Source organism: Dipodomys spectabilis, unplaced genomic scaffold (genome assembly GCF_019054845.1).
Source record: "Dipodomys spectabilis isolate Male_0828 unplaced genomic scaffold, ASM1905484v1 ptg000157l, whole genome shotgun sequence".
NCBI classification, from domain to species: domain Eukaryota; kingdom Metazoa; phylum Chordata; class Mammalia; order Rodentia; family Heteromyidae; genus Dipodomys; species Dipodomys spectabilis.
In genome coordinates, this window is record NW_024870834.1 from 21,947,960 (window position 1) to 21,966,854 (window position 18,895).

An 18,895-nucleotide genomic window follows, 5' to 3' on the forward strand; every position below is an offset into this window, starting at 1 on the left:
TACATTTGATGTATTTCTTTCATTATAATATGGCCCAGAAGCTACATCTAATCTTCTTTCTGTTTCTCTACTATATCAGAAGCTGTGCTTCTAAGAGTTTTTCTGACTGTCCCTAAGAAGGAAATGTTTTTCTGAATTCTGCATTCCCAATCATTCACCTCCCCAAGGAACACACCTCAAAGGAAATCCACTGTACATCAGCATTCACTTCCAAAGCCTATACTGATGAAATCACCGAGGACCTCTTTGAGGTATCCAAGTCTCTACATCTAACAGGAACAAAAAGATCTGCTTTCCTTTAAAGTCACTCAAGTGACTATAAAAATAGTGATTTAATAAAATCATCTCTGGCAATTTTTGTTTTTGTTTTTCCTTTTGTGTAGGGTTTTTGTCAGTCATGAAGCTTGAACTCGGGGCCTGGGTGCTGTCCCTGAGCTTTTGTGCTCAAGGCTTATTTTCTACCATTTTGTACCACAACTCCATTTCTGGTTTTCTGGTGGGACCAGCAGGTGTCTTTCTGTTTCTGGTTGTCTGCATGCTTCATAAATAACCCTGTTAGGCACATGACAATGTATCCAACTTAAAGTTTAACAAATCAATAAGTAAGAGTTACATCCATTGACTCTCATAGATTTTGGTCACTGGGTGGGGTGGCTGGAAGACAATCATTTGCAAATATGTAAGTATTGTAATAAGTTTGACAAGGGGGAAGGAGAAGGTATAGGGATAGTAGCAAGTTTACAAACCCTAATTTAACCCTTCACAGGCATGAAATATCAAAAAAGATAACCTCTTCCTTGTAACCACCATGACAAGAAGTAAATTAAACAGTGAGTTTCCTAACAGGTGGTGAATTACAATAAAATCAAGATCTAACCAATTTCTGCTATATGTAGAAAGAAAATTATTTCTGAATGGAGGCCAAACATTATAGTGTAATGTGATTAAGCTACCTCATTCAAGAGGTAATTACCATTCCTGATAAGTTGCATAAGCTCTTTTGTGATAGCCTTTAATGAGTTCAAAAGTTCTTTTTAGGAAATTTCCTATGCCATATTTTTGTTCCCTCCCCAGTTCTATAGCCTACCGTCTCCTCCCCCCACTGAGTCCCAGAGCTGCCTGTATGGCCTGCAGATATGAGCTCCCTGGTCTTTCCAGCTTACGTTGGATTTAGCTATCCGGAGACTGGAGGACACCAAGCAAGGAGTGAAGTTGGGATCACATCCCCTGACTCTCCCCCTTGCACAGATGCTGCTGTATCCTGCCACTGAGGACCATCCGTGTAGCTTCATTCTTTGGGTGTATGCACCTGCTCCTTTCCTTTGATCCTGTGGTACTCAGAGTAGGAAATGCTCCCCCCTTGGCTAGTCCTGAGAACTATACTTCCATACTGCACACACCCTCTTCAATTGTCTTTACATTAACTGTTGAAAATGAGCCCTTTTTAATTTATCATGTCCCAGTGAATTTTTTTTAACATCTAGTGTGTTTACTTATAGATTTATAGGCACATTCTAGCTACCACAAATGAGGAAAATCATGTAACCTATGTTTCTCTGGATCTGGCTCACTTCCCGTAATTATCTTATGACTGGTACACACTGAGACCAAAGGAGGATATTCTTTTTTTTTTGAGGGGGGGAGTCCGGTCCTGAGGTCTGAACTCTGGGACTGGGCGCTGTCCCTCAGCTCTTCAGCTCAAGGCTAGCGCTCTACCACTTGAGCCACAGCACCACTTCTGGCTTTTTTCTTTTTGCTTATGTGGTGCTGAGGAATCAAACCCAGGGCCTCAGGCATGCAAGGCAAGCACTCTACCACTGAGCCACCTTCCCAGCCCCCAAAGGAGGATATTCTTAGGAGAGGAACACAAAGGCACAATATCTATGTGCATCTGATCATATAAAATAATATTTATCGAAATGAACTACAGGAAATGAAAATAAGAGGGTTTTTGTTGCTGTTTTTATTTTCTTTTCCTTTTGCCATGTTTGATCATTTGCCTGTCTTTGGCAGGGTAAAGGAGGTACAGAAACAGAAGGTACTCTAGTGGTACTCACTAGACACTATGTTAGAAATGAACTCTACAACTTGTGGGTAGGGGAGGGAGCGAAAAACTGGGAGAGATCAAGGGAAGGCGTGACACTGTGCAAAAAGAAATGTACTCTTTATCTGATTCGTATAACTGTAACTCCTTTGTACATCACCTTTACAATAACAATAAAAATGAGCCTTTTGCTTTCTACCAAGATCTTGCCATACATGCACTAGCTGATTATCTACCTTGACAGTTGCTTATCAATCACTGAGCCATCTCCCGGGCTGACTACTTGTCTTTTGTTTATTAATGTAATCTTACTGTAATTTATTTAACTTCCTTTGTTTTTCTTTTTTAAAAAGTCTGCATCAAGTAAGGAATATTTAAGTTAGTTTTCTCATAACCCTCTCCTCTAGCAGCAAGTTTGAAAATATCTTTGGTAGACTTGGAAATTAATTTTCCAAGAATTTTCTTTAATAAACACAATAAAAGTCATACTTTTTTGTGTAAACTCAATGAAGTCCTTTTAAATACTGAGAGAGATTCTTTGGCGAAAATGCCCTGAAAATACATGTAGAAATCAGCAGGTGAATCTACACGAGAAGTGTTGGCTTTGTTGGATTCTTTTGGAATCCATGGCATCTCTATCCATGGATATAACCAACTGTAAATTTAAAAAATCTCTCCCCCGAAAATGGCATGGCTGTGCTGAATATGTGCAGGATTTTTCCCCATAAAACATGAATACAAAGTCATCATAAAATACCATTGTCCTACAGAAAGTCTTTTACATTTACCATCTCTAATAATTCAATTACTTTATAAATTGTTTTAATTTCTAAAAATAATTCACATTTATTTATTTCTGTAGTACTGGGGATTGAACAACAGGCCTTGGATATTCTAGACAAATATTCTACGACTGAGCTGTATCTCCAGCACTTGGTTCCTTGAGACAGAGTCTCAAAATATAGATAGCCCAAGCTGATGTGGAACTTGTGATCCTCCTACCTCCACCTCTTGAGTACTGGGATTACAGGCCTGAACCATCACACCTGACTTGGTATTCATAATTAAATTCTGTATCCCTGTTGTCACCTCAGTAGTATGCTATTTCTCCTTGATTTACCATTTCCTTTTGCTGGGATAACAGTTTAAATAATTCGGGGAAGTACTCGGGTGATACTGTGGCATTTGCTCTTAATGAGAAGGCCCACTTTCAGGACTGACTGCCTCACACAGAAGAAACTACTCTTGCATCCTGACTCAAGCTGAAGGAGTACCAAGGGTCCAATATTGTTCCTATTTGCTTATTATCAAGCAACTCATAGGAGCACAGCACTGAGGCTGACCTGAGAGGTCTAGAAAGGTAGAAAGCTGTACTCACCTGGCTGGTGGATTACTGGCAATTATTCCATTTGAGAGCAAGAGTATATTTTCAAGATACCTACCTATTAGTGGCCCATGGCATTAGATAGAATACAATTTCTTAGGTACCGAAGCAGCTTCCAATAGAATCTCTTTTCTAAGGAGGGTCCAACCTACTACCATTATTTCCAAAGGACTACCCCTGGAGTTTTGTTGAGAACGAATTTAATTCTATTATTTGAAAGAAAAGGGCAATTAGCTGCCCATGGAGGTAAGCACCACAGAAACTCTTTTTGAAATGGTATGTGTTGTAAGATTCGTGTGTACTGTCCTCCAGCGAAAGATATTTCAAAGGGGAAATTAATTATTTTTAGACCTCTATAAGACTTATAAAAAAGAAAATTACTTGGCTGGGAAAGTGGCTCAGTGGTAGAGTGCTTGCCTCGCATGCATGAGGCCCTGGGTTCAATTCTTCAGCACCACATAAGCAGAAAAAGCCAGAAGTGGGTGCTGTGGCTCAAGTGGTAGAGCATTAGCCTTGAGCTCAAGAGCTGAGGGACAGTGCCCAGGCCCAGAGTTCAAGCCCTATGACCAGCAAAAAAAAAAAAAAAGAGTTAAAAAAAAAGAAAATTACTGTGGACATTCTATGTGTAAGTTAGGATCTATTAGCTGATTTGAAGAAAATCAGCTATAAAGTATTTAAAAGGGGAGAAATGGAACCTATGGTGATTTTCTATTCTAAGTAGATAGAAGAGCGGGGAGATTCAAAGGGGTGCTGTGAAGATGCCCGTGGTCAAGTGGATATCACATGCTAGCTGAGTTAGACATGAACTTGGGGCCAATCCCCAGAGAAGAGCTCAAGGAAATTGAAGGCTTGTGATCTAGGACAGTAGATCTCATTTTCTTTATCTCATTTTCTTTCTGGCTTGTGTTAGGGGTCTCAGCCTCCTCTTTGACCCTGGGTGGGCTTGTTGCTGCTTCAGCCAATACTCAGCACTGTCTTACTTCTGAAGCTAGGCTGAAAAATGTCATGCAGATTCCACCTGGCTTGGGATGTTTGCTCAGGGGGATGCTAGTTACCACATAAGAAAGCAGAGGGTTCCAAAACCCTGTGCTTGGAAGGGTCTGTACCTGCTTTTTGTCAATAGCCTTAGATGAGCTCCTGGCCAACAATTCGCAATGGTAACTGAATTCCTGGGCCAGAAGCTCGACCCCAAAGGTTCCCACATGTCAAGATAGGCCACTTTTGGTCCAATATTTCAATTAAAGAGATAAATAGTGGTGAAAATCAAACAAAGGAGATTTATCAATGCACCCAGTTGTGAGGGGGAACAGTAGACGAAGCCTTTAGGCCCACATCCAGGGCACTGATCTGAGCTTTAGGTTTAAACACAGGAAGAACTGGAGCAAGTAGCGAGAAGTCTACAAAATTAAATGGTTCTGATGGATGGTGTGGCCAAATCTGCGGTACACCAATCTCAGGATAGGTGCATCGGGGCCTTGTTTCTGTAAGAAAATCCTTAGTGCCTAGAGAGTAGATATGACTCTGGCTACAGGGATTTTATAGATCAGTCTCATTGTGCCTGGAATCCTGGGTGACTGAAGGAGAGAATGGCTCAGAGCAGAGGAGACATGCAAAGTGGAGGCTGTGAGGCTGACTTTTCTCCCGCTTGTAGGTACCCATTGGACATTGCAAGGCTGAAATGAAGAATCAGTGGCTTTCTTCTGTGCGGTTGTTGTAGCACTGACTGTCAGCCGTGGATGGAGCCTGCTTGCATGTCCTGTCCAATGAACCCTGCTGCTCACTGTATCCTCAGCAGACCTGTGACGACAAGATGTGTTTGATGCCCCGTGAGAACTGCCCAGCCCAGACCTTCCTAAATTTTTGGCCCTGGGTTGATTTGTCTTAAAGCACTGTCACCCATAATGAAGGCTAATTCACTAACTTACAGAAGTTCTGTCAGAATTCTACAAACCTTAATACTCTGTGAGCTCCCTTAATCAAACCTTGAAAATCTAGAGCTCTGCATTTATTGGCAGGCTCTGACAAACTATCTTTAACTACTATGGAACTTTCTTTTCTTTCCCAAGCTAGTGAATTATCTTATCCCCTAGACATTCAAATAAACACAATTAAGTCATCCCTTCACTGCACTTCCTCACAATTTACGTTCCCAGAATTGAGGACCAAAATATTTTCTCAAAACATATAGGTTTGCGATGTAAAGAAAAAAAAGATCTAAAAACAACATTGTGGGGGTTTCATTGCAAAGGGAATTGAATCTTCCTTCATTGCTCCTAAGCTAAACTTTTTTTTTCACTAATAACAGTTTTACTTTTCAGGGTTTCACTAGCTGTGAATCAGATGCTGTTGTGACTCATGTGTTGTGTGGGTAGCAGCTGAAGACTTTCTAGAAGAGTAAGTTACTACAGGGGAAACATCCCCAGAGATTTGGGGAAATACATTGGAACAGTTACAAAACTGAGCCATGGTTCAGTCCACAGGCAGCTCTGGAATGAGCTGGGGTGAGGAGCAGCAGCAGGCACATGGTTAGAGATGAAATATGCTGGAAAATACGCTTTGTAAGGAGTAGGCTAGAACAAAAGTCCGTAGTCATCACAAATTTCTGTCACTTGGTCTAACAGGATGACAGCAACATAGAATTATAGGGAAGTTCTAAATCAGACTCTAGACAAGGTCTGCCTCCTCCTCTTCCTCTTCTCCTCCTCCTCTTCTATCCTCCTCTTCCTTTCCTTCTCCTCCCTTTCCTCCCCTTCTTTCTTTCTTCTTTCCTCCCCTTCTTTCTTTCTTCTTTCCTCTTCCTCCTCCTCCCCTTCCTCCTCCTTCACACCTCCTCCTCTCTCCTCCTCCTTTTTTCCCCCTCTTCTTTCTCCTCCCACTCCTCCTTTCCTTCTCCATCCTCTCTCCCTCCTTCTCTTCTTTCTTTCCTCTTCCCCCTCCTCCTCCTCTTCTTCCTCTTCTTTCTTCCCTCCCCCCCAACTCACATTGCTACAGGATATGACTTTTTTTGGGTTGTGGGGCTTGAACTCTAGGCCTGGGCGCTGTCCCTCAGCTCTTCAGCAGAAGGCTAGTGCTCTACCGCTTGAGCCACAGCGCCACTTCCAGTTTTCTGGTGGTTTATTGGAGATTAGAGTCTCACGGACTTTCCTACCCCACCTGGCTTTGAACTGTGATCTTCAGATCTCAACCTCCTGAGTAGCTAGGATTACAGGTGTGAGCCACCAGCGCCCAGATGGCTCTTTTTCAGCAATCCTCTCCTGTGCTGATGTTACCTTCCTCGTAGCACTAAAGTGACCACTTCGAACCAGGCAGACCAAGTCTGCTCAGAGCAGAAACTGGGCAAAACTACAATTGAGAAAAATTCCACTGTCCTCCTGCTCTTCCTTCTTGCCCCTTACACCCCTGAAGTATACTACCCACGAGCAACACCCTCCTCCCCCACTTCGTTATCACCTCTCTGACCAGGACCAGGTGTGGATGTCCTTTTTAAGGGATAGTTTGCATAATGGGATTTTTTTCCAACTTCCCTTCTCCATCTTCCAAGTTTCCTATTCTCTGAGCGCTAAAAACGCAACACTAATTGCCTATGAGCTTTGGGGGGACAAGTTTACATTCTGTATGTTCGTTTTTTTAAGAATATCCACAATTTAAGATTCAACTTATTTTCCAGTTTTGGGGTTTTTTTTGTTTTTTTGTTTTGTTTTGTTTTTTGGTTGTGGGGCTTGAACTCTGGGCTTGGGCACTGTCCCTGAGCTCTTCAGCTCAAGGCAAGCACTCTACCGCTTGAGCCACAGCACCACTTCCAGTTTTCTGAATGTTTTATCGGAGGTAAGAGTCTCCGGGGCTTTTCTGCCTGGGGTTGGCTTTGAAATGTGATCTTCAGATCTCAGCCTCCTCAGTAGCTAGGATTACAGGCGTGAGTTATCAGCACCCAGCTATTTTCCAGTTCTTTACAAAACATATAATAAATTGTTGTGAATTATAGTCAACCCACTGTGCTCTAGAACATAAGAATTTACTCCTCCTATTTAACTTGATTTTGATACCCTGTATTCAACCTCTCTCCCTCCCTTCTTACCTTTTAAACTTCAAGTAATCTCACTATTTCACACTATACTTATATGAGATCAACTTTGTTAGCTCCCACAGCTGAATGGGAACATTCAACATTTATCTTTCTGTATTTGGCTTACTTCACTTAACATTATGTCCTCCAGTTCCGTCTGTATTGCTGCAAGTAATGGGGTTTCATTCTTTTCTGTAGCTGAATAATAGTCCATTGTATATATGAATCACAACTGCTTCCCCCACTCATCCCACAGTGAACATCTAAGTTGATTCCACAACCTAGCTGCAGTTCTGCAGTAAACATAGAAGTGTAGGTATCTCTTTGATATGCCTTGCACATTTCCTTTGGATAGATGCCCAGTTATGGGATTGCCAAATCACGTGGTGATTCAATTTTCAGGTTTTAGAAAAACCTCATTATTGTTCTCCATAATGAATATACTAATTTACATTCCCACCAACAGTAGGTAAGATTCTCCTATCTCCTCATCCTTGACAGCATTTAAGTTTTGTCTTTTTTTTTTTATTATACCTATAGTAACTATTATCTTATGGATGTTTGGATTTGCATTTCTCTGCTGAGTAGTGAGATAGAGCATTTCTCACATCCTTTTTTTTGTTTGTTTGTTTGATTTGTTGTTTGGTTTGGTTGTTTTTTTTGGGGGGGGGAGTTAGTGGTGTTGTTTTTGTTGTTGTTTTTTTTTGGTACTAGTACTGGTGCTGAAACTCAGGGCTTCTTACCCTCACTTGACTGGTACTCTAGCACTTGAACCACAAATATACTTCCAACTATTTGCTAGTTAATTGGAGATAAGAGTCTCAAATTCATCAGCCTAGGCTGGCTTTGAATCAAAATCCTCAGATCTCAGTATCCTAAGTAGCTAGGATTACCGGCAGGAGCCATTGTTTCTCATGTCTTTGTTGGCCATTTGTATATCATCTTTGAGAAATGTCTGTTCAAATTATTTGGCCATATTTTAAGTAGGCTTTTTAAAAAATGTGTTTCTTTCACTTATTTTGCTATTGAATATTTTTATAGTTTCTTATGTATTCTGGATATTAATCTCTTGTTATATCAATCATTTGCAAATATTTTTTCCATTCAATATGTTGTTTCTTCTCTCTATAGCTGTTTCCTCTGTTGCCCAGAAAAGGACTTCTTATTTGTTTCTATTTCTTGGATATAATCCTATTTGTCCATATTTCCTTTTGGGGAAAAATCACTGCCTTGAGCCTTGAGCTGAATTGTTCAGGAACAGCTCCCAGGCCTAGAGCTCAAGCCTCACGAATGACAAAAAAGAGAGAGAGAGAGAGAGAGAGAGAGAGAGAGATCTTTCATGCGATTGTTTCTAACATATTATGTCTTTTTTTTGGTCTGGTCGTGGGGCCTGAACTCTGGGCCTGGGCGCTGTCCCTCAGCTCTTCAGCTCAAGGCTAGTGCTCTACCACTTGAGCCACAGTGCCACTTCCAGCTTTTTTTTTTCTGCTTATGTGGTGCTGAGGAATCGAACCCAGGGCCTCATGCATGCAAGGCAAGCACTCTACCACTGAGCCGCCTTCCCAGCCCCGTATTATGTCTTTGTTGCCTTGTATGCCCCTCCCCCATGGTACAACCCCTGCTCTCACTGTATATGATGTTGGTATATGTGGAGGGGAAGGGAAAAAACAAATTGTAAAAACAGGGATACAGGAGGACCCATTACAACAATGAGATGTACAAGTCGTTATGTCGAAAAACGAACTTTACAACTTTGGTGGGGGAGGACAGGGGCAGGGGAAGGGGGAGGATATGAAGGGACAGGAAGGAGAAACAAAGCAGGAGGCTGCAATGCTTGATAAGAATTGTGCTCATTATCTTACCCACGTAATTGTAACCCCTCTGTACAGTATTTTCACAATAAAAATATATTAAAAATAAAAAATTAAGTGTGAAAAAAATAAAAATTAAATTAAGAAAACTAAAAAAAAAAAATCACTGCTTGTACAAATCCACAATGCCTTCAGTAGTTTTATAGTTTTAGGTCCTACATTTAGGTATCTGACTCAATTTGAATTGAATTTTGTACAGGATGTTTAGTGGTCTTGTTTCAGTCTTCTTCATATGGATATCCAGTTTTTGTGGAAAGACTGACTTTTCTTCAATACATATTTTATCACTTTTGTTGAAGATAAGTTGGCAGTCGAAGTTAGATTTATTGTCTGGTTTTCTGTGCACCTGTTTTGCTTTGTTTTGCTTTTTTACAGTATCATGCTGTTGTACTTAATAAAATTTTAATATGTTTTGAAGTTAAGTTCTATGATGCCTCCTGCTTTGTAATTTTGTTCAAATTTGCTTTGGCTAATTCAGGGTCATTTATGTTTCCATATGAATTTAGAGATTACCTTTTCTCCTGTGAAGAAGGCCATTGGTGTTTTGATGAGAATTGCATTGAATCTGTAACTGCTTTGGAGAGTATAGATATTTTAACAATGATGATTCTTCTAAGTCATGAACATTTGAATATCATCTTTACATGTTTAGTGTGTTCTTCTATGTCTTTCAACAGTGTCTTATAATTTTCATTGTAAAGCTCTTTCACTTCCCTGGTTAAATTTATTCCTACATATATATTTTTTCAGCTATTCCAAGTACGATTGCTTCCTTGATTTCTTTCTTAGCAAGCTCAGCCTATCTTTCTTACTCTTTCCTTCTCTACACAATGGCAGATATTCATTTTTTTTCTTCTGTTGCTCTTGGTTACCATGTAAACATATCTTTGTGCCTTGACTCAGCCCAGAACACCCTTCTTCCTATTTCAAACATACTTAAGTTTACCATTATTCACTTAAGGCTCAGGTAAAATCTTATCATTTCCATGAAGTGTTCTCCTCTCCTGGAACCCCATTCATGTGGCTCTCAGCATGTACTGGGTTGTGATGTTATATCTATTTCAGGGAGCTCATACATTAAATATTTTATGTGATGGTTTTCAACAATGCAGTAAATTTTAGGAATATGTCTAGAAATATATTTTAACTCCCCAGCAGGCAAATGGAGAAGATACATTGAGGCAGCACAGCTAATCTTTCAGACCCAACGTAGGTCTTCTTGAGCCTTTATGTCCTTACCCCAGCCTTCGTGTCCCTATAATAAGGACAAAAACCTATGCCTTTTCTCAAATTCCCTTGACCACACCCTTTGTCTCTCTTGAGTAGAGTTATACTTTTGTCAATTGCCCCTCCAGATTCACAATGGAAAGGGAGAGCTCACTTCTAGCAGGGGAAAACTTGACAAGGGAAAATAGGAAATGGGAAGCAGAGATAAACTCATCCTCTCCTTTCTCACCTCTGGGCCATCCCAGGGCATGGTTTCTCCTTGCTGAATGAACATGTCCACTGTACCCCTCATTGCTCTGTACCTCACAGGGAGTGATACCATACCAAGTGGTGCACACTGCATTACATCTCTTCCCATCTTCCTTGATTTATTTTTGTCTTTTTTTTTTCCTCCCTGCTTTGTACCTCCTCCAAACAAAAAGATTGGTACCTTAATCTTAGCTTCTGCTTCTATCTAATATAGTCCCTCTTAGTAATCATTACAGTTTGTTAGTGAGACTTGGAGTTCCATGTCCCAGCAAAGACTACAAGGAAAATCTCTCCACTAGTATCTCTAAGATCATTACTTGAGCTCTCATAGAAAGAGCTCACCTCACAGAAAGTCTGCCTTTTGTGAGGAAAACTGTCTTTTCTATAAAAGTGGTTTGTTGAAAATTTCCTAATTTAGCCTGGTGACTTAGTTCTTGTTGATTATTCTGCTTAGATGATATCAGCAAGTAAAAACAAGAAAAGAATTGCTTTGGGATAAGGAAGGGTTTTTGAGATGTAAGGTTTTGTCTTAACCAGTTGCTCTTGGCTAGAACTAAGACCCACCTCAGAAGACCCACCTCAGATAGTTCAAGAAATAGCAGAGAGTGTGGAGATGTTTTGAGATTGCTTGTGTACTATTAATGTTAATGATTACCTTATGTAAATAATACATCTTACTTTCTTCAAACTAGTCAATCGCCAGCAGATTGGGAAGCTGAGCTCAACCAATCTGAGCAGAAGGGTGGGGCCCGCTGCCTTAGGGATAAATAGGGAACAGCCTACCTACTCTGTATACTTACTGGCCAGATTTGTCTGATGGCACACCCTTCTGCAGAAGTAAACTTTGCCTTGCTGAGCAATGCTTTGTCTTTGTGTCTATCATGACTCTTGGAGACTATATTTACATAAACTTTTTATTAGACTCTTCCTCAAAGTCTTATTAGTGTACAAAGAGCCAGACATGGGCATTCTTAGAACACTAATGGAATTGAAGTGACCTCTTTATTCTGCAGGACTTCATAACAAATAATAGAAAGTGTTGTTCACTGTTAGTTCCATTCTCTCCTATAGTAATGTAGTTTTACTGGAGGTTCATAACTGCCTAGTTAGACTACACATTTCCTAGAATCTCTTACATCATGGTATCATGACTATATTCTGGCCAACAGGATATAAGCAAAAGTGATGTGTGTGACATTCTCAGCCTTACTTTTAAAAACACTGTTACCTAAATCTATGGCCCTCTTCACCTCCCTCTGGCTGAGAAATAAAGAACAACTAGAGTAGCTTCCTTGTCCTGAAATGAGTGCCACCAGTTGAGAAAGACAGAGATAGTGAAGTAGCTTTGGATACCTTACTTCTGGAGTATTACATAGGAGGAAAATAAATTACATCTTAACCCAGGCCATTTTATCTTGGGTGGGGAACTCTTTTATTATAGTACAATAATATGTTCCCTGTTTGGAATAACACATACCTAATCCTGGTTGCTTTGTTATCCAAAGACAGATCCTGTTGTAGGCCACGTTACTATTTTTGTTCTTTGGTCACTGGTACTAGAGTCCTAGGTACCAGTCTTCTGGGGACTTGTTCTCCTGAAGACTTCTGAAGACTTACTTCAAATCTCTAAACCACAGTTAGAGCAACTCAGTCTGCCTGGACAAGCTTATGAGGATGTAGGTCCTTCAGGGAAGACAGCTAGTTAGTTAGTTACCCAATGGCAAACAACTCAGAACTCCCCTTTCTCTACACTTGACACTTGACTTGTAATAGGATAGCATACACACACACACACACACACACACACACACACACACACACACACACACACACACACACACCAGTATAGTCCATGTTTGCCTTTAAGCTTTCTGTTCCCAACCTTTTGTGCATCTGAAAATAAATAGACAACACATTTTTGGACAATATGTCATGGAGACTTCCAGGAAGATTTTGACTTCTCTCATTGTTTCCTCTTTTATAAATGAATGGACATAGAATGACCCTGAAACATCGACATTATGGGGCCCCTGCATGAGTCTTCTAAGGGCTCCTGCCAGGCTGCTTGTGATATCAGGGAAAATAAATACCAATGAGTTTACATCTCCATAGTGAGAATTCTAATATTTGCAAAAGAAACAAACTGCAATTGACATACTCCCCCAAAAGATCTATGTTTCTTTTAAAAAGCTATCAAGGTGCCCCTCAGTAAATAAATGGATCAAGAAAATGTGGGGAGGGAGTGGCGGGGGTATGTATATATATAAATTCTATGCTTCCATCAGAAAGAATGACACCGCCCTATACGTTAGGAAATGGAAAGACTTGGAAAAAATCATATTAAGTGAAATGAGCCAGACCCAAAGAAACATAGGTCCCATAGTCTCCCTAATTTGCAATAATTTGTATGAGTCTAGGATAATCTTATCAGAGGACCAGAATAGTTCAATAGCTATATACATATGATCATATAAGATGATGCTAAGTGAAATGAACTCCAAGACATGGAAACAAGAGGTTTTTCTTTGTTGTTGTTGTTTTTAATGTATTATGTGATTTTTTTTTGGTTTCTTTTAAATGTTCTTCCCCCATAGTATATCCCCTGTTGTCGCTGTATTTGATTTTGGTACCCTGGTATTGTATATACATTTGTTTGAATTAGGAAAGAGAAGGGGAATAACAGAATGGTGAGACAAAGGACAAGGGGGAACCAATGCAACAGTGACGTACACAAGACAATATGTTCGAAATGGAAAGTAGGAGAAAAATGAGGGAAGGGGGTAACAAGTTTGACAAGAAATGTACTTAGTGTACTTATGTAACTGTAACCCTTCTATACATCACCGTGACAATAAATAAATAAATAAATGTTATCAAGGTACTCTCAGTAGCCTGCAAGTTATAATCTCTTCAGAACAAATAGAATTAAAAATGTACCATTAACATTCACTGAGATTAGTTGGGTTTTGCCTACATTTCCTCCAACGTGGTAAGGTCTGTAGATGAAGGGATGATGTTCATCTTGCTTAGTGTCTTATCTGCTGTGGCTAATGAGCTGCCTGCCAAGTGTATCCAAATATATCTTGAGTACAAGGACAACTCCATGAAAGAACTAACACATACTATTATCTACTTCCTTGGATTACTCATTAGAACCAGGCGACTCATTCATACATTTTAATCCATTCAGCCAATACAAACTGGTTGCCTGCTCTGTGAGGTACACCATGGTATTAATTGATGATGTGCTCATGAATAAGGCAAAACCACAACCCTTGAAGAGTTTATATTTTCTAGTGGAGACACACCAATTTCTAACCAGAAAGGTGAGTTTCAGATAATGATATGTATGACCAGAGACAGAACTACTTTTACCTAGTATAGCCAGAGAAGACATCATTTAAGCATAACTCACTAGGATCAAATTAATTAATCATATATAACTTAAAGCCTAGTCACTTATCTAAATGACCTAAGTCCTGAGAAATCATTGTATTGCTAACTGATGAAGAAAGATACTACCCATTTCCTTTGTTTGCACTTAGGTATGCCTTTCTGATGAAATCCAGGAAAGAAAGAAGGGAGGGAGGGAAGAAGTTGATCCCAAGATTAAACAGTCTTCTTCTTCTGAGGCCAAAGATACATATTGTATAGGTTAAAGAGAAGGTCAAAGGACAGGGTCTTCTCTAAAAGGAGACAGCACTGGAAAGAATTGCTTCATATCCCACAAGAAAAGCCTTCCAAATCTTTTACGTTCAAAAGAATGTGCGGAATTATTCATTTGGCAGCCCTTGTTTATGTTTCCAGATCCAATACTCTCAATCACTGCTCTTCCTGAAATCCACCTGGGATTCTTTGATGTGATTGTTAAGCTGGGTCTCCTGACATCCTAGGAGAACCACAGAGACTTTCCCACAAACTCTGTTGTTGATCCACCCCAGGAGCTCCAAAACATCAAGTGGTCCCTTTAGAATTGGCTCACATCAGAATGGAAGTGGTGGCGACTTTGAATTCTTCAAGTCCAGAGGTGGCTGCAATGTCACCCAGCTCACACATTCTAGAAATGACTATCACAGGTCTTTCTATCCTGAGTTAACTTAGCAACTCTCTGAAGAAGAAAAATGTAAAACTTGTTGATATCAAGTGGAGTAAAAAGGTAGGGCTTTTGTTAGCTTTTTTTTTTTTTTTTTTTTACTTCTGGTGTTGGTTAAATAAGGATCTGTTTACAAGTTGAATGTACTTGTCTTTTAAGGGATGAGTTGAAGAAATGTACAGGCTAAGTCAGGGGAGTGAAGGAGGGATGGGTGGAAGCTGACCGTGCCCTGATGAAGTCTCTAAGGAAGAACAACTGGTTTCTACATTAGCAGTTCTGTCTATTCCTGAAGGACGGGGAGAGTGAAGTCTAGGAAGAGGGTGAGGCAGAGGGCAACTAGGGTACAAAAGCAAGGGAGCAGGCCAGGCACCAGTAGCTCAGGCCTAAATCCTAAATACTCAGGAGTGAGAGATCTGAGGATTGAGGTAGCCAATTCCAGGAGACTCTTACATCCAATTAATCAGCAAAAAGCTAGAAGTGGATGTGGTGGCAGTGGCTCTAGTGGTAAAATGCCAGCCTTAAGACAAAAAAAAAAAAAAACCAAGTAAGAGCATGAGGTCCTAAGTTCAAGAACACTCCCCCCACAAAATAAAGCAAGAGGGCAAGGCACTCAGAAGGACAGGGAGAGAGAGAACCACTTACAGCACCCTATTCACACTTCTGGTGCCGAGTAACTGAGTTCTAGTAGGACTATGAAAGGGAATGGATGCAGACAGCAAGGCTCTTAGCTATAACCAATGGGAGAGCAAAGGTAGAAACAGGAGTGGTGAAGAGTGGCCAGTGACTGCTCACCCTAGCAGCTGAGAAGAACAAAGCACTTCCTGGGCTTAGTGGAGATGGGGCTCTTTTCCTCAGGCAAAAAGAACTGGGTATAAAAACCCAGCCTGGGGGCTAGGGTTTAGCCCAGCGGAAGGGCACCCGCCCAGGGTGCACAAGGCCCTGGGTTCAGTCCAACCCTGGGGAAAAAAAAACAAAACCCAGCCTGTCCCACTCACCCCTCTCCTATTTGCTCCTCTTCTTCCTGTTCCACACTCTGCCAATCACCAAGCTAAAATAACAAACAGAAAAGGGCTGCAGTGTGGCTCAGTGGTACACTTTCCTAACCTGCTGAAGGTCCTGGGTTCTATCTCCAGCACTGCAGTCATCATCATCATCATCATCGTCATCAATCATCCTCATCATCATCTGACAGAAAGTCAAAGGTTGATGAGAAAGCAAAATTCTCCACAAGAATGACTTCAATCCAAAAGTTCAAGTGTTGTCCAAAATGCTGAGCAGGAGGCTAGAAAATACCTCTATCCACCCACCCACTGAGCCATCCAGATAGAATGCTCACCCCTTCCCCCAAGCCCAGCTACAAGTTCCAGACACTTCCTGCTTTCCTCTGCAATGCTCCGTGTAAGGATTCCTTTCTCCTTAGGCCTGTCGCCTCCTGGGGAATAGAGATCATCTCTCCTCCCGCCTTCCATCAGGACACAGAGGAGGTGGGTTTTGTGAGTGAGGGACACAGCACAATGACACCGGAATAGATGGAAAGTAGAACTCATGACATAGGCAGAGCCCCACGGGGGTTGCAGAGAAGATCACAAACAGGAGCGGCAGCTCATGGAGGGCAGTCTCCAGGGACCTGCCAGGGGTCATGACTCCCTGGGGGATCGGCCCATGTGACTGCCCGTCAGGCTCCTCCACGTGGAGGCTGGGTATGAAATTGTCTGGCACCTGACTTCAGGAAGATTAAGGTGGGAGAAAGGAGGGATTTGGTGGTCTGGACAAAATCAGTTGCTCAAAAGGGAGGAGCAATGGTGGTTCCCTTAGCTTGAAAATCAAAACTGGGTTAAGGGGACAGGATTTAAAATGGAAGCAAAAGCAGCCTAATCATAACTATTTCCCCAGATACTTCAATGGTGCATAAAACCTGAAATTCCCTTACCAGAGCCATTTGGGTCTGTGACAATGCTTCAGAAAGAGGGGTCACAATTAAATGACCACCTGGGAAATAAAGGCTCAGGTAAGAGTCTGGCACTGGGACAAGTTGGGTGGGCTCTGTCCTTAACACCCAAACAAGGGCTGCTGGCTGTTTCTCCAGAACCAACCTTGGCCTAAGGAAGGGCATGGTGGAGAAATACTTGGTAGATGAAGGCAGAAGGAATGTCTGCAAATACTTTGAGCAGCAGCGCATGATGAAACTAGAAGCAAAAATCATCCTTATTAAAATTGTATAGATGTCTTCTTTCTTTCCCTGATGCTGTTAAAATACCCTACGGGCATTAACTCAGACCTTGAGTTAACTTTCTTCTCTCCTGGAGAGAAATCATTTGCATTGCTATTGGACAGAATCTTTGGTAGTGCTATTCGTTTTCTAGGCACTAACCTCTACCTTTTACCGACTGGAAAATAACCGACTCAATCAAAAACTGGAAACGGAACAAAATTTCACCTCCTAGAAAATGAGCTCATCTCTGTGCAGGTGGGCTGGGAAATTCACAGCACCCAGCACCTTGCAGGAAAGGCCAACCAGAAAGTTGAAGCTGGAGGCGGTGGGGGACAGTTACTGCTTAATGAAGGCAATGACCAAAAAAGCTCTGGAGTTGGATGGTGGTGATGGAGAGCTAACAATGAGAATGGAATTAATGTTAGGAAAATGGAGGAGAATGGAAAAGGAATAAGCCAGACTTGATCATCAACAGGCGACAGCAACCTTCCCGCGGGTTTGGAGGGTGTGCCCGCAAGTTGGGACAGGATCTGGGTTTTTATAGGAGGTCCAAGCAAGGAGGTAGAGGTTAATGAAAAAGTCACTAGTTCAAGGAAGGGGGGGCCTTTCAGTTGGGCCCACAGTGGGATGTTTACAGCTGGGCTTCGGCGGATTGCCCTGCCTGCACTTCAAACAAGTTCACACAGACCTGGGATTTTGCCTGGAGTCTGTATGGGCCTAGGACAATAGGGTGGGGGTCAATCCTTCAATTAATGCCTCCAAACTGGACACTTAAAAATGGCTAAAATGGTGGGTTGTACGTCATATTCATTTTATCTCAATAAAAGCAAAGGAAGGAAGGAAGAGAGGAAAAATAGGAAGAGGGAAGACAGGAAGAAAGGAAAGAACCAGTTCTCAGACCCATCTTTTTAGTTTGGGAACTTAGCTATTTTTGTATGTTGTTATGGTCCTGAATTAAACCCTTGTCATCTAATCTCCACAGCACTGTGACAAATTATTCTGCTTATCTTACAGAGGTTCAGAGAGGTAAAGTCAATTCCTCCAAGCCACACAGCAGAGCCAGTTCTATCTTTGTTCAAAGTTTGTAACCATTCCCCTCCACACTGCCTCTTCTCTCTCTGCCAGACAAATCTGTCTTTTCTAAATACAGTTAATTTCAGAATAACCTCTTTCTTTAAGTTCTTCTACTCTGTGCTTTCAAAGGGGGTGGGGGTCAGGATAATGGAAAGAACTTTCTTCCATAAATCCATGTGAGTTTTTCCCCAGGAGATCTTCCAGCCTAGCCCATCAAGACTTGGTGAACTTGTCCTTCCTTTCTGACAACCTCAGGCTCAGCTTGCTGCAGGGCTGGGAACCCAGACATGGTGCCTATGCACACCAAAAAAGAAAATACATGGGGAAGTGGAGGACATCCGGGAGAACAAAAGAATATGCCCAGGAAGTCTGGTTAAATGGCTGAAAACCAGACACAGAAGGAAGGCTTGGTGATAGACCTCTAAATCTATAAAGCTCCATCAGAGAAAGGGAGCAATGGGAGTGGATATGTATGCCTGTAATCCTAGCCCCTAGGAGGCTGAGGCGGGAGGTTCATGAGTTTAAGGTCAGCCTGAGCTACACAGCAGTACCCTATCCCTAAATTCAAAAAGCATGTGGGAAACCATGCACCGTTGGCTCCTGCTTATAACCCTACCTAGTCAGGAGCCTGAAATCAGAGCTAGGGAGAACGGACGAATCTGCAATACTTTTATTTCC